General features: G+C 64.5%; 1 protein-coding gene across 1 annotated transcript in view; it reads right to left on the reverse strand.

The window, feature by feature from the left end:
* The window catches only part of CTBP2 (C-terminal binding protein 2), a 106,655-nt gene that overhangs the window by 58,792 nt on the left and 34,107 nt on the right, over positions 1-13,756 (reverse strand). The window contains exon 3 of the mRNA XM_045854374.1: positions 6,209-6,316. The gene's annotated coding sequence lies outside the window, so the exon portion shown is untranslated. The remainder of the gene's footprint in view (positions 1-6,208; positions 6,317-13,756) is intronic.

Below are 13,756 nucleotides of genomic sequence, written 5' to 3' on the forward strand. Positions count from 1 at the left end.
CGGAGAAAGCACCCCCCACCAGCCCCCTGCACACTTCAGCTGAATGTTTCAAGGAGCTGCAGGTTACACCCCGCCAGGCTCACAAAGGGCTCCTTTCAGCCCAACGCTGCACAGCTGCACCGAGGAGGGGACCAGGGCAGGCGGCCACAGCCAAGGGGTCGAGTCGCAGGGCACGGCAGCCAGACAGCGCTGCGACGTTTCCTGCCCGTCTCCTGCACTCAGTGACGGCGCAACACCCTCCCACAGATCAGGGCCCACTCCCGACGGATCCCACGGGCTGGAGGCTCCCAGGGCCCCCGGAACTGCGAGCCCGGAGAAAGACAGCAGTGGGGGGGGGGGGGGTGGAGAGTGGCGGGGGCTGCTGTTAGTCAGAATGCATTTACGAAGAGACGGACACTCAGCACCGTGACCACAGGCTCAAACTGCCGCAGTTCACCCCTGGTGTGGGCTTCTCACCCCCGCACCTTGCCTTCCTGTCGCCCCGTCCTCTGCCGTGTGCGACTCGCCGTGGCGGCTTCTGCAGGCACCCCACAGGTCGCTGCCGTTCCTTTCAAATGGCCCACTGCGGGGAAATCGATCTGTTTCCTTCCCGTGCCTACAGAAACCCGCGTTATGAAATATGTATAAATGTCACCGTTCGGGCTGCTTCACAGGGTGAGCAGAGGAAAACGTTCCTTTTACCTGCGCACGCAGGGCCCACGCAGGGCCGGTGTTCGCACGGGCCGCCCGTGCGCCTCCGTGACGCCCGGCGAACGCCGCAGCACTCTCCTCAGAGCCTCCTGCTTCCCCTCGACTGGCGCGAGTCTGGGGGAATCGCCCTAATTGCTGCGTGGAAAGAATGAACTGCCGCAGCGCTCAGTTAACCAACAAGGCTTTATCTTTAACAGCACGGGGCCAGGTGGGAGTTGTCAGGTTTGCCAAAAATACACGGGCCAACCAACAAATGAAGCCCACGGGTTCGGTGGGCGCCTGGTGGGGAGGGAGCCGCGGGCAGGCGGCCTGGGGGCGCACTCCCGCCAGGGACGGGGGAGTTCTCCACCTCGCCCGAGAAAAGGCGCCCTGCAGCGGGATCCCGACATCGGAGGTGACCGACATCGGAGGTGACCGACTTTGGAAGCCCCGGGCGCCAGCAGCGCCACGGGGTGGCAGCTCGCTGGGCTGCAAAGTGCTGCAGTCGGACTCGGCTCGGACACCCTGTGTCCCGACCAAGCCGCTCGTGCCACAGAACCCCGGGTCTCGGTTCTCCACCCTCGACCCGACAGCCCTAGGACTGGGTGTTCCCCACGAACTGCTCCTCGAGCGGCGTTCGGGAACACAGTAGGTCCGGGAACCGAGGTTCCACTGCGTCCCCCGAGCGGCGGCGTGCGCCCCTGTGGACACGGCGCCGGAAGCAGGGACTGAACCTGCCGGGAACCGAGGCCGCGACGACGACACACGTTGCCGCGTCGACGCATTCCCAGAGGAGGGACAGCGGCGGCGGCGACACGCAGGCACTGAACAGAAATGTTTACACACGCACAGAAGTAACCTTTCCTCTCTCATCACTCACACCTGACCGGAGACCCAGCGTGCTCACACCAGAAAGCTCGCTTCCTGCCGCCCACACCACCTCCTCCCCGTGCCCCGTCCGGAGCTCCCGGTGGACAGAAGACGGCACGTCCGGCAGCCGATGTGACCGGGCCGCCCGGGCCACGCCTCCCCGTCCTCCCTCCCGGAACACGCACATGCTCCCGGCCTCGGAGACCATGACTGTCACTCCACTGACCCCCGCCTCCGGCCGTCCCCCGTCCTACACTGCTGCTCCTGCCTGTCGGGAGACAGGGGCAGGGCACAGAGGCCTCCAGGGGGCGTGTCCAGGCCCCCACTGGGCTGGCTTGGGGGGGCTTTCTCTGCAGGCAGGAGCCCGGCACCTGGGCCGCACCTCCCGGGACCCACAGACCAGGGTCAGGCCCCACTGTGCGTGGGGCTGGGCCCGACTCCACTGTGCCCTCGAGAACACGCACATCCCAGGAGTCCTTGCTGGCCACACGGGGACGCTGCCGCACTGACAGAGCGAGTCACGCTGCTGCGCTGTGTCGGCGGGGCAAGGGGCGGCCTCAGTGTGGGTTACCCCTGGGTGCCCGCGCCCCAGGCGCTGGCAGGTGGGTCAGAGCACCACATCGTTTAGTGAGTGAAAGGGGCCCGTCCCACCAGCGCCGTCATAAAAACCTTAGAACAGAGGTGGACCTTGCGCCGGTGTTTCCTGGCATCGCCCCTCGATGGATGGGGCGCTCGATAATGACACCCCGCCCACCCACAGGGGATAGAGGGCCATGGGCCACGTTCCTCTCAAGCAGGTCCCGCTGGGGGAGCCCCATTCGGCAGAGAACCACCCTGGCTGGGACCGAAGGACATCCAGGCGGGCCCGCTCACTCCAGACACAGGGATGGCAGAGTGAGAACCAGGACCCGCTGTTTGGTTTTGCACCCCACCCCCCGCAAACTGGACAATCTAAGTCTGATTAGAATCAGCAGCCCTGAGGGAGGGGGGGGACAGGCCAACAGAGCAGGAAGCACCCCACAAGGGGGAGTCAGTCAGTCCGGGCTGGGGGCTCGACCCCCTGTGGTAAGACAGGGCACACCCCAAGAACAGAATGAGAGGGTGGGTGGGCAAGCTCTCTCCGGTCCTGGCTAGGAGGCCAGGGTGGGCTGGGCCTCACTCATCACCTGCCAGGGAATGGCTCCCACGGGGCCTTCCATCTGTGGCCCGGGAGTAAAATCCGAAGAGGAACCCAGGGCTCCAGCTGGGCCCTCCCGCCTGCTCCGCAGAGCTGCCGAAGCCCCGCCCCCCCCCCCTCGCCCGCGCTGCCGCTGCCGCCACCGCCGCTGCTTCTCACCTCGAGAGTTAGAGATGCGAGGCCCTGCCCACAGCCTGGTCTGTGGTTTTCACGCCGGCAGTCTTTGGCCTGAGCACCAGACCACACGTCCCCAGGTAGGACCGGCACCTCAGCAGCCAGAGCCACCCAAGGGTGGGTGGTTTGTTCTAAAGGAAGGCGACGCTGTCCCTTCGGCTTTTCGAGAAAGAAACCCATCTCAGCAGAAACAGGGCCGAGGCCCTGATGGCCGCAGAGGAGACTTCAGCAGCCCTGATACAGCAACGGTCAGGACGGTCAGCAGCCTGGTCACCGTGGCAGACCACACACAGCAAGGCCCTCCCCGCCCCTGAGCAAGGCGCCAGCACCCTGGGGACCTCAGGGCGCCTTTCCCTGGGGCCTTAGGAGGTGGGCCCAGCTTCGAGCTCACTATCGTGACCGGTCACAGCAGCGCAGGGCGCACGCCCCTCCGGGCACGGGCCGCTGGGCAGGCTGCCCTGTCCTTGCCGAGCCAGAGCCGCAGCCGCCCCGGCACCATCTCCCAGAACAAAGCTCTGACTTCCACCTCCGCTCATCTGTAGGCATTTAACAAAAACCACTTATTTTTTCCTGCCGCTTCTGTTAAAAATTACAAAGTAACTAGGTGCCGCGATGAATATTAATGCGTAATAACAAAACAGCGCACAAGACTCACAGTGCTCCGTCCGCACCCACGGAGACCTACTCGGGCTCCGGGAGGAGCCGGCAACCAGGGCGTGTGCTGGCTTTCCGATACCCAGCAAGGGGGGGGGAGGGGGGCGCACTCAGAGTGAGGAGTAAAGGCAGGTCTAAAGGGGCCTGTCAGTACCCACTAGGATGACAAAGAGCACCTCCTCGGGGGGAGAAGGTGGGAATGTTTGATTTGAAGACACACACACACACACACACACAGGTGCCACAGTCCACAATCCCACGTCCAGAATGAGAGGTGTACGACACTGTTGAGTGAAGACACACTCCAAGTGACCAAGACGCCGACCGCAGAATCCAAGGGGTTCTAGCCCCCCCAGGTTTGCCTCTGCAAAGCTGTGACTCTTCTTGAGTTTTGTTTTTCATCTCCTTGAGCTCCTCTGTCCGCGTTAAAAAAAAAAAAAGAAAAAAAAAACACACCATCACCTGCCCACCTCCACAGGGTCCTTCCTCAGGCTGCAATCAAAGATGGCCCTAGTGTGGCCACACCCCGGCCGCAGGGGGCCTCCTCGTGGGCAGGACGCGCCGGACGCAGTGCTGAGCCACGGGGAAGAGAGGCCCCAAGGGTCCAGCCTACTTCCTGGGGACCCACGAGAGCGCTGCCCTGTGAGTGCGGGCCGGGCGGGCAGGTCAAGGCGAGCCCACTCCCGGGCCGGGCCCTCGGCGCCCCAGAACTCCACTGGGAAGCGTGCTGGAATCCGGCTCCCACACCAGACGCATGTACACGGCAGCGCTCCCCCGAGATCAAGACCACTGTCACCCAGCTCCCACAGCGGTTCGGTTGCGTCCAGTGAAAATGCTGTCACTCAGCCACTGGGGCTATTTTAACAGTCCATCCCATCCTTCTGCTACGCATTTCCACGTTCTCATCCCGAGAGGAAACAACACCGTCCCCAGCCCATGGTGCCCATAGGAGCGTGCGGAGCACTGGTGCCGGGTGCCTGCTGTGCAGAGGAGATGCACCCCCACCCCGCCCCGCCCCGCCCCCGCAGGTGAGCCCCAGCACCGGGCACAGCCAGGGCTCTGACCCGGGCCCGTGGGAGCCCGAGGGGTTTATCCCCATAACCCCAGCACCCACAACCGGAGCCGACCCCCCCAGACCCAGACCCGCAGAGAAGGGCCCTCAGAGCCCCGGGCCGGCCGGCACCCGCACACGGGGCCCAAGCACGGACCAGGGCGAGAGCCAGAGAGGACGCGAACGCTGGCTTCCCTCCAGAGGTAGAAGTGGTGTGTGCGCTGGGAGGGCCACCCCGACGCACCAGGGAGCACGTCCCCGTGTCACCCAAACCGCGGTCCAGGGCATTTCGAGCCTCGTGCCTGCTACAGCACCGCGGTCGGTTGCGATGTGTGCGGCCCCACAGACGGCACGCAAGCCCTCAGGCCGCCCCCGGGAAAGTGTCCCGGCTACTGCGCTACATCACACCCGCGAAAGTGGGGATCCCGGAGCCGGTCCCAGTCCAACGCCCCGATTCACAAGCAAGGCCTCCCCGGGCCTAGGCGAGGTGGCCGCTCGCTAGTGGCCAGCCAGCTCCATCGGGGCCCCAGCTGACACTGCCCTGTGGGGAAACGGAGGGGGACACGGGGACAGCGAGACCCTGTCCCAGGGCTGACGGTTCAGGCTGGGGTGCAGCTCAGCTGCCACCGGTGCTCACAGCGTGCGGTGGGAAGCCCAGCCTGAGGCCGCAGCCGTGAACCTGACCTTTCCCTAAGCCAGCGACTCCGTCCCATGGGACACACCGCGGGGAACAGGCCCCAGGGTCTGACAGAGAAGACAAGACACCAAGGACATTTGCGCGCACACACACACACACACACTCTTTTCCTGCTTTAAAATGATGTTGTTAGCTCAAGGAGAAAACAATTTCTCAGAGCACAATAAAAATCAATCACGTCTGAGAAGTCGCCACTTGGAGACTGTAAGATCCAGGCTTTGTGAAGAAATGGGTAACGGCACGTTGTAAGTAAACGCGGACCCCCCCCGCCCCCCGCTGCAAAGGGGGACCGCACTCCCCACCCCCCGTCGGTGTTTCCTCAAGCGCACTCCAGGTGCGCGCAGATAGGACTGACGCCCTCTCCGCAGCCCACGCCCACACCCCACCCACCCACCAGAAAACACCAGAATGTGCTCAAGACACCCAGGGGCCGGCAACCCCCCCAAACTACGTTCACTGAATCCACGCCACCCTCAGCGAAAGCTTCCCGAAGACGCCTGTCCACCTCTGTGCTCCGGCGGCTTGAGGGGGGCAGGCGGGGGCAGGGAGCTGTGCCCCTAACTCATTTTTATCCTTTGTAATTAACGTGTCGAGGGGCCCCACCTAACACTGACTCCAGCTTCCAGCAGCACAATTTCCGTTGACTTATCTTTACAGCGGCAGCGGCAACGATCCCTTCACACCGAACTATATTGCTTCTGAGTTAATTACACGTATTTTGCTTCTGATAAATGAAAATACCAGATGCAATTAATTGAAAGGCAATCAATATGGTCCTGCTCCTAGACATCCCAATGAAACACCCAGAGGCGGCCGGCGAGCCGTACTCACCAGCTAATTGAAAACACGCTCCAAAGGGGGTTGGGTTCTCGGGGAACCGGAACTTTTTACCTGGAGACCCTCCGCGGCAACTCACCCGTATGAATCGGTGCACACACTCCAGCGCTCACGCGATGGGCCGTCCGTCCGTCCGTCTACGGGAATCCAGCTTCATTGGCTCGAGACCCTCTCAGGCGACGGCACCCTGGAAGCACAGCGGGCTGGTCAGCGAGGCCAGGGCAGGGACTTCCTGTGGTCCCCACCGCGCCTCCCTTCCGCTGCCGTTTTCCAGTGCGGCCAACTCCGAGTGGCCCAGAGGCTGTCGAATGGTTTCGTGGAAAACACCATCCGTCCTGCTTCCGCCACAACGCCATCGAGTCACACAGGACAGCACCAGAGCAAAGGAACCCGCTCCATCTCTTGTGACGTGAAGCTGAGTGTGCCACCCAGAAGGTGTGACACTGTGTCAGCACCACGAAAGTGGCCCTGAGCTCCCTTCACGTCCCCCAGTGGCCAGCGAGGGGCCCACACAGCCCACGCCGCCAGCCAAGCACTCAGCCCCACGGGCTGCCCGGGCAGCGCGGGACCGGGCAGTGCAGTCCAGAGCCGAGGTGTCTCGGTGCCATTAGCATAAATGCTGACAACTGTTAATCCACAGTAACTCTGATTAACGGTTGCAGTTGTCCATTAATAGGAGGCATTTTAACTTACTACTGAAATTGATTACTCAGTTAAGAATTCAATCCTGATGTTCAATAAAACTGCACTTTCTCGGCAAATGCAATATGAAGAGAGGTGATGCATTACACAGCACTCACATCCATTTTCCTGCACGTGGCGTGAAGAGCAAATGTACGTACGTACGGCGCCTGCACGTGATCGGCCACTTCCTGTCCGCCCAGGGCCGCACGGGGGCAGGAGGGACAGGCAAAGCCCTGGGCAGCAGGCAGGGCCGGGGGTCTTTTCTGTGGCTTTCCCCCTAGGAGCAGATGGACCTTCGATGGCTGGGCACCCGTGTCCAGGGTGGCCTCCCTCAGGGTCCGTGGGGAAGGAGAGCGGTGGCTCATGGGAACGCACTGCTGAGCCGACCCGCCAGGCCACGCCCGCCGCTCCGTCGGCCCGGACTCCAAGGGCTGACTGGTGTCTTTTAAATGCACGACACCACTGTGACCAGCTCCCCTGCTACACCCCACTTTCCAAACCACGCAAACCCTAGAAACGTCGAGTTCCTTAACACAGTTCCTTCTCTTTTGAAACAGCCTTGGGATCCAGTCCTGGGACTTGTCCTGCCAGACGGCGGAGCAGATCAGAGGAACCACGGAACCTCGCAGGTCGGTCCTCAGGCCCACAGTCCGCGTCCTTCCGCTCAGCGTGAGGCAGCGGGACACTCGGGGCCGGGACACCAGCTGCCCCTCCTCACGCACAGACCCAGGTCAGCAGCAGGGATGGCCTGGAAGACCCAGTGGGGAAGGGTGGCCTCCCCTGTCACGGCCACTGTACAGCCAAGGTCAAGAAGGAATCTGCCCCCCCCAACTTTCCAGTTCAGGGCAAGGGGGCAGAGACACCCCAGCCTCCTGTGGGCCGAGGAAGGCAGGACAGGCAGGGGTTCTCCGTGGTCCCGAGCCCCTAATGACATCACACGGTGCCATACTGACCGAACGCCCACTCCAGCCAGGGGACCGCCCCTCTGAGGTGGTGGCAGCTCGCCCGGCAGATGCCTGCGCGCCCTTCAAAACCCGGCTCGTCGATGCCACCTCCCGCCACCTCCCCGTCGGTGGCCGCCTGCTGCCCGCCCTGCCTGGCTCTGAGTCGCTCCGGGTGCAACGCCCTGGTCGCGCTTTCTTCATCTCCGCATCTCCCCGCGTCTGGAGCTCAGCAGGAAATCACATACTCAGCGAACTGCCCAGTGGGATTCAGACCCCCGAGCAGCGCGGCCTGTGCTGGCATGCCACGGGCTCCCTCCCCCTCCTGTCCCTGAAGCCCCCGGAGCAGACACACAGGTGCCACGGGCTCCCTCCCCCTCCTGTCCCTGAAGCCCCCGGAGCAGACGCACAGGTGCCACGGGCTCCCTCCCCCTCCTGTCCCTGAAGCCCCCCGGAGCAGATGCACAGGTGTTCACGGGCACGCACAGACGCAAACGACGAGCTTTCAAACACGCGAAGGTGTCACGTGTACGTGTAAAACTTCCCGATACACTCGGAATATCTACCTCACACGCACATGAAACGAACAGTAGCGTCTGTAACGTAACTTCTCATTTTTGAACGCTGGCTGAAGACAAACCTAACAGAGGACACCGACCTAGCCTCAGGGCGGGCACCGAGCTGCACTGGGAGGTACCGCACGGTGAGACTCGTTCGACAGGGAACGCACGGCTCCGCCTGAGTGGAGGGCTTCCCGGAGGAGGTGATGCTTCGTGGGATTTCCTAGGGGCATTCGAGCGCCTCCAGGCTGGCCGCCCCAGCGCTCGTGTGGTGCCCGAGGACGGGGAGGGGCTCGGGAGACGAGATGTTTAAAGCAGGTGCCCACTGCGCCTCGAAGGGTGTTAGCACTTAAAAAGCCGGGGGGCGGCGCGGAGAAAGGCGGGGGGCCGGAGAAAGGCGGAGACCTCAAACCCACTTGCTCCGCAGGGCCTGGGGGCAGGGCCTGGGGACGGCGCGCGGCGGACTGGCCAGGGGAGTCTTCTCGGCAGATTTCTCTGGGAACCCCCAGGGAAAGGCAACCGGTCACAGAAGTGACTCAGCGGATAGAAAATCACCGTGTCCCTCAGGCGGCAGCCGCAGGAGCTCGCGCGGGAGGCCATACCTGTGGCTGGTGACGGGCCCCGCCCCACGGACACACGCCACTCAGCCCCACCTGGGCCGGGCAGGGCTCCCGCATCCGCCCGCACCACCCCCCGGGGCGACAGCAGTCAACATCGCATGTGTGTTCCGCCCAGGTGTTGGCAGTGAGGGGCGCGCCAGCCCCCAAACTCCTCACGGGGGCGGAAGGGCAGCACCCAGAGCCTGGAGGGCGTGGAGCCAGGCCACGGCCCCTCCACCGGGGCCACCTGTGTCTCCTCGCACCGAGTCGGGCGCGCGAGAGCCACACCATCCCGTCGGCCAGCCCGTTTCTCTGCAGCGGCATGAGCTGAGCCCCCCGAACAGCGCGCCTCAGCAGCTCTGCCGTGGCTCGTCCCGGGGGCACCAGTCCTGCCTGCACGTGAACTTCGGCTGGCACCCAGAGCTGTTCCTCCGCCCTGGACGGCAGGGACAGCCCCCACCGTCCCTCCCGTCTGTGGGGTGGGCCGGCCCAGGCGCCCCCGCTGCGGGCGGAGCCTCCGTGCTGACTGCCCGCTTTCCCTCCCTGTGCGTGAATGAGTGACGCCTAACGCCTCTCTCGCACCAGGGCTTGGAGCGCTGGCTCTGTTCACCACCTCGCGGGGCCTGCCGGAACCCGGCCTGGGGTCCTGGCCGTCACTGGCTCACACACGGGTCGTCCCGGGCTGTGAAATGCCATCTCCTGCCCTGCCGTGGGCAGCGGGGACTGCCGCACTCACTGCATCCAAGGGGGTGCCCCGCGTCCCCCGGGCTCTGGGGAGAGCATGGGCTCACCTGGAACCTGCTCCCGGATTCCGGGGTCACCTCTCGGGCACTCGCAGGTGCACTGTGATGACGGGCTGCTGGGCCGGCCGGCGGGCAGGCGGGCTGCAACCACACAGGGGGAGCCCGGGCTCCAGTCAGCAGGCCCGGCTGCCCCGGCCTCGGCTGTCCGAGACAGAGCAGACGGCACTCACAGGTGAGCGTCCCAGGTGCCAGGGCCCACTCAGAGAGGTAAGGAAGGGCAGCCTGAGGCCTGTGTACAGCAGGTGCTCAATAAGTGCTCGTCACCCGCAGACGTGGCCCGCAACTCAGGACAAGGTCGTCCTTGCAAGCACCAAACCCCTCTCTGCCCAAGTCCTGGGAACAATGGTGCGTGTTCGGCACAGGGGTCCTGACTGGGTCGCTGAGCAGGGCGACAGTCTCCCCACCCGGGGGGGGTGGGGGGCGTCCCTGGTGGGAGTCCCATGCTCGGCTGTGCTCAGAGGAGGCGCAGGGCTGTGCGAGAACCAACCATCTGGAGCCCAGCCCCCTCTCTAAGAAACGTGCTGGGCACAGACGCCGCCGGCAGGCCCTCCAACGGTGCCCGTCGTTGTCGGAGGTGCAGCGGGGCCGCGCGGACGTGGGGCGCGGGTCCTCCGGGGAACGCCCGCCCGCCCGCCCGACGCGAGGCTCCACGGAGGGAAGCCTGAGCCGTAGGCAGCTGCTGAGGAGCCCCCAACCACCCCGCCGAGGGCCGACCTGGAGCCCGAGACGACCTGGAGCCCCACGGCCACCCGCGGCGCCCAGGTGCTGGTCTGTGAGAGGCGGCAACCCTGAGCAACGGGACCACGACAGGGGAATGTGTGCCAGGGACCCCCCTCTGCACACACAGCAGCCCCCCCAACTGTCTCAGGTTCAAAGATGGCAGGTGGGGAAAGGCTGCAAGCAGACGTGGGAACCAGAAGATCACAGAGAAACCGAGCGCCCAGCCCCGAACACCCGTCTGCTTGTGTCAGTACACAGCCCGGCCAGACAGACGGACATCCGCACAGACGCAGCGTGCCAGGCACTGTCAGCTCAAGGCCACAGTGGACGCGCAGGGGTGTGTCCAGGGGACACGGCGAGCAGCCTGGACCCCGAGCCAACACGACGCGGCGAGGGCACTCGGCCCCCTGGGCGCTCCCTGCTCCCCAGTGCTCCCCGGCCCCGCCCCGGCCTCCCTTGGCAGGTCCCTCCAAGGGAGGGCGACCTTGCCTTCCTCGGCTCCACTCCCATGACTCACCTGCCTTCAGCCCCCAGGGCGGCTGCGAGGGGGCGCAGCACCCAACTCCCCACACGGAAGGGGGGTGGCGCCAGGGCTGTCACCAGCAGGCTGGTCAGGTGGCATGCCTGGGGGGCCGCTGGGGGCACTGCTAAAAGATCAGGGGGTGTGGGCGGGAGGGGCCTCTCCCCACCTCACCCCCATGCTCCGCCCACAGGGCCTCACACAGGATCCTGCCCTCCAGTCAGGACCTCCGACGCCTCTGCCAGCACAAGCCAGGCCGGCTGGGATGGCGTCCCCGCTCCGTCCTGTTGCCTGTGTCCCTGCCCGGCACCCCCAGACAGGCCCAGCCTATCAGGGGCGACGTGGTGGAGACCGCTGGGCTGGCTGTCACGTGGGAAAAACCAAGGTCCTCTGCGCGCTGGGCAGGACACAAGGAGCGCGGTGCGGCCGGAGACACCCCCACCGCCCCCTCCCAGGATTCGGTTCCACTAACTGGTGCCTAACAACAAACAAACCACATCCACTCGCCCTGGAACAATCGCCCTTTATTCAGGGGGAGGAAAGCCACCGCCCTAAAGGCTCATTTTTTCCATGTCCCAAATAAGCCCACGTTGGCATCGAGACACTTGGGTCAAATCAGCACGTCATCATAACCGCCCCCCGACCTCCCCGCCCCCCTCACTGGGTCCGGGAGTTTCGACTTCGGCAAGAAAAGGCCCTCCGGGCAGAAAATGTACACACAGTTCTTGCAGGAGAATGTTTATGGACATTTTGTGATATTAATTGTGTTCAGCTGGTTTTGAGCTTTAAGAATGTGGAAAAGACCCCACAGCCAAGATTTCAGGAATCCTGACTTCGGATACAGGGACAGCCCGTGGAAACCTGGACGCGAAGGCTGGGAACTCGACCACACGTGAGGGAAAACAAAACAGGCCGTTTTCTGCGCTGCCCCTCGTGGGGTCCACCCGTGAGCCCGCTCCTCTGCTGCGGCCCCAGCTTCTGGCGTTCGTGCCCCACGCAGGCCGTCGGGGTGCAGAGGGGTGCAGACGGGCGCGGGGAGCTCCAGGCCACTGCAGAAATGCCCTGCTCTCTCTCTCCCTCTCTCTCTCTCAGCGGCCCCAGCCGTGGAGAAATGGACAAGAACACGAGGGTGCCAGGTTTGGGGGTGGGGAGCCTTGGAAACGACGGGAAAAATGAACGCGGAGAGCAAATCAGCGAGTGGGTGCTGCTGATCGGGCCTGGCTGGCGCGGGCCAAGTTCTGAAAGGAGGAGGAGGTTCCGGGGGCAGCGGCCCACCCACACGGCGGCTCAGGTCACCCTGTGAGTTCGAGCTGCGCTCCCACACCCCGAATGGCCCGGTGGCTGCGGCAGCGAAAGCAGCTGGTCCGAGCAGCAGCCGGACCCTCAGCCCCAGAGGCCTGGCTGTGTCCCCACCGGCCCGCGGGAAGCCGCCCTCTTCCCGCAGAGAAGACCGGAGGAGTGAAAGGCGTCCTCCTGGGGGGGCGCCCAGGTGGGGGCGCGGCGATGGACAGACAGGTGTAAATCAGACACCCACAGGGGTCTCATCGATGGTCTTCCCTGGTCCCAAACAACACTGAACAAGGACAGGACCAGCCAAGGCGCACGCAGCTCCGTGAGACGGCCCAGAGCCCACCGGGAGGGAGGGCGGAGGGAGACGGGCGTTAAGGACATGCAGCCTCCGGAACCAGGAGGGCGCCGACCCTGCTGGAGGGGAGGAGGGGGGTGTGGGGCGCTCGGGACGTGGGGAGGAAGACGGGAGACGCCTCCTCTAAGTGCCTCTCCGCCAGGTGCCCCATCGACACTCCGTTTGGCAAAGGGCACGGGGCCAGGCGGTGAGCCCGGCCCTCCTGGTGCTCAGCACAGTGACCCCAAACCTCTGTGCTGACACTCTGTCACCAACAACCCCCCTGATGACAGAGCAACATGCCAGGGACTCGGGAGATGAGCACCCCTACCCACGGTGGGGGAGGGGGCGCCCCTCCAGAAGATCCTGCCCCCACCCCATTCTGCCCCTGGGGAGAAATGAGAGGCGTGGCCAATGCTGACATAAGAAGAAACCAGCTAAGACGCCACATAAAAGGGAGGCAGTCGAGTAACGCGCCCTCCCCATCGCTGCAGACACACAGCCATCGCGTCGCGCCCCCAGCCCGCGGGCCGTCCTCAACAGACCAGCCGCCCGGAGTCCACACACGCGCAGGCTCAGCGGGAACGCTGGTACAAGGCCCAGAGCAGGCCGAATCTCGCACAGAAGCTCTGAAGCACTCCGTAAGCAGTGAACTCCGTCTCTGGTACGTACACGTACGCACGAGGCACGAAACGCACCCGGGGTGGTGGAAGGCACTTCTCCGTGCTGAGGTCACAGGTGACAGGTAAAGTGTGTCTCTCAGGTCAGGAGACTCTTCTGTCATTTCACCCCCGCCCCCCTTCCCTGTATTTCTCCATCTTCTGCGAAGAAACAGATGTCCCACAACCTGGAGAATGCGCAGGGAAGCGCCGTGGGCCCCCGCGCCAGCACGGAGGGGCGGAGCTGGTGGCACAGACGCAGGACGGGGACAAGTTGCCTCTGCCTGCGTCCCGGCAGCAGCAGCCGGAGGAGGCGGGTCCCCTCGTCCTGGCGGCAGGACCTCGGTGGCGGGCTCTGAAAAAGCGAAGGAACCCACCCTTATGCCCGCCACACCTACAGAAGGGTGTCTGTCTCAGGGACCCCAAGGTGCCAGCCTGTGAGTTCCAGGGACCTGGGAGCCGGGGAGAACGGGGGCGGGGGCACCCACGCAACGAGGGGAGGCTCAGCGCCCACCCC

The sequence above is a fragment of the Phyllostomus hastatus genome, unplaced genomic scaffold (genome assembly GCF_019186645.2).
Source record: "Phyllostomus hastatus isolate PE091 unplaced genomic scaffold, TTU_PhHast_1.1 phas_scaffold_1066, whole genome shotgun sequence".
In the NCBI taxonomy this organism is placed as follows: Eukaryota; Metazoa; Chordata; class Mammalia; order Chiroptera; family Phyllostomidae; genus Phyllostomus; species Phyllostomus hastatus.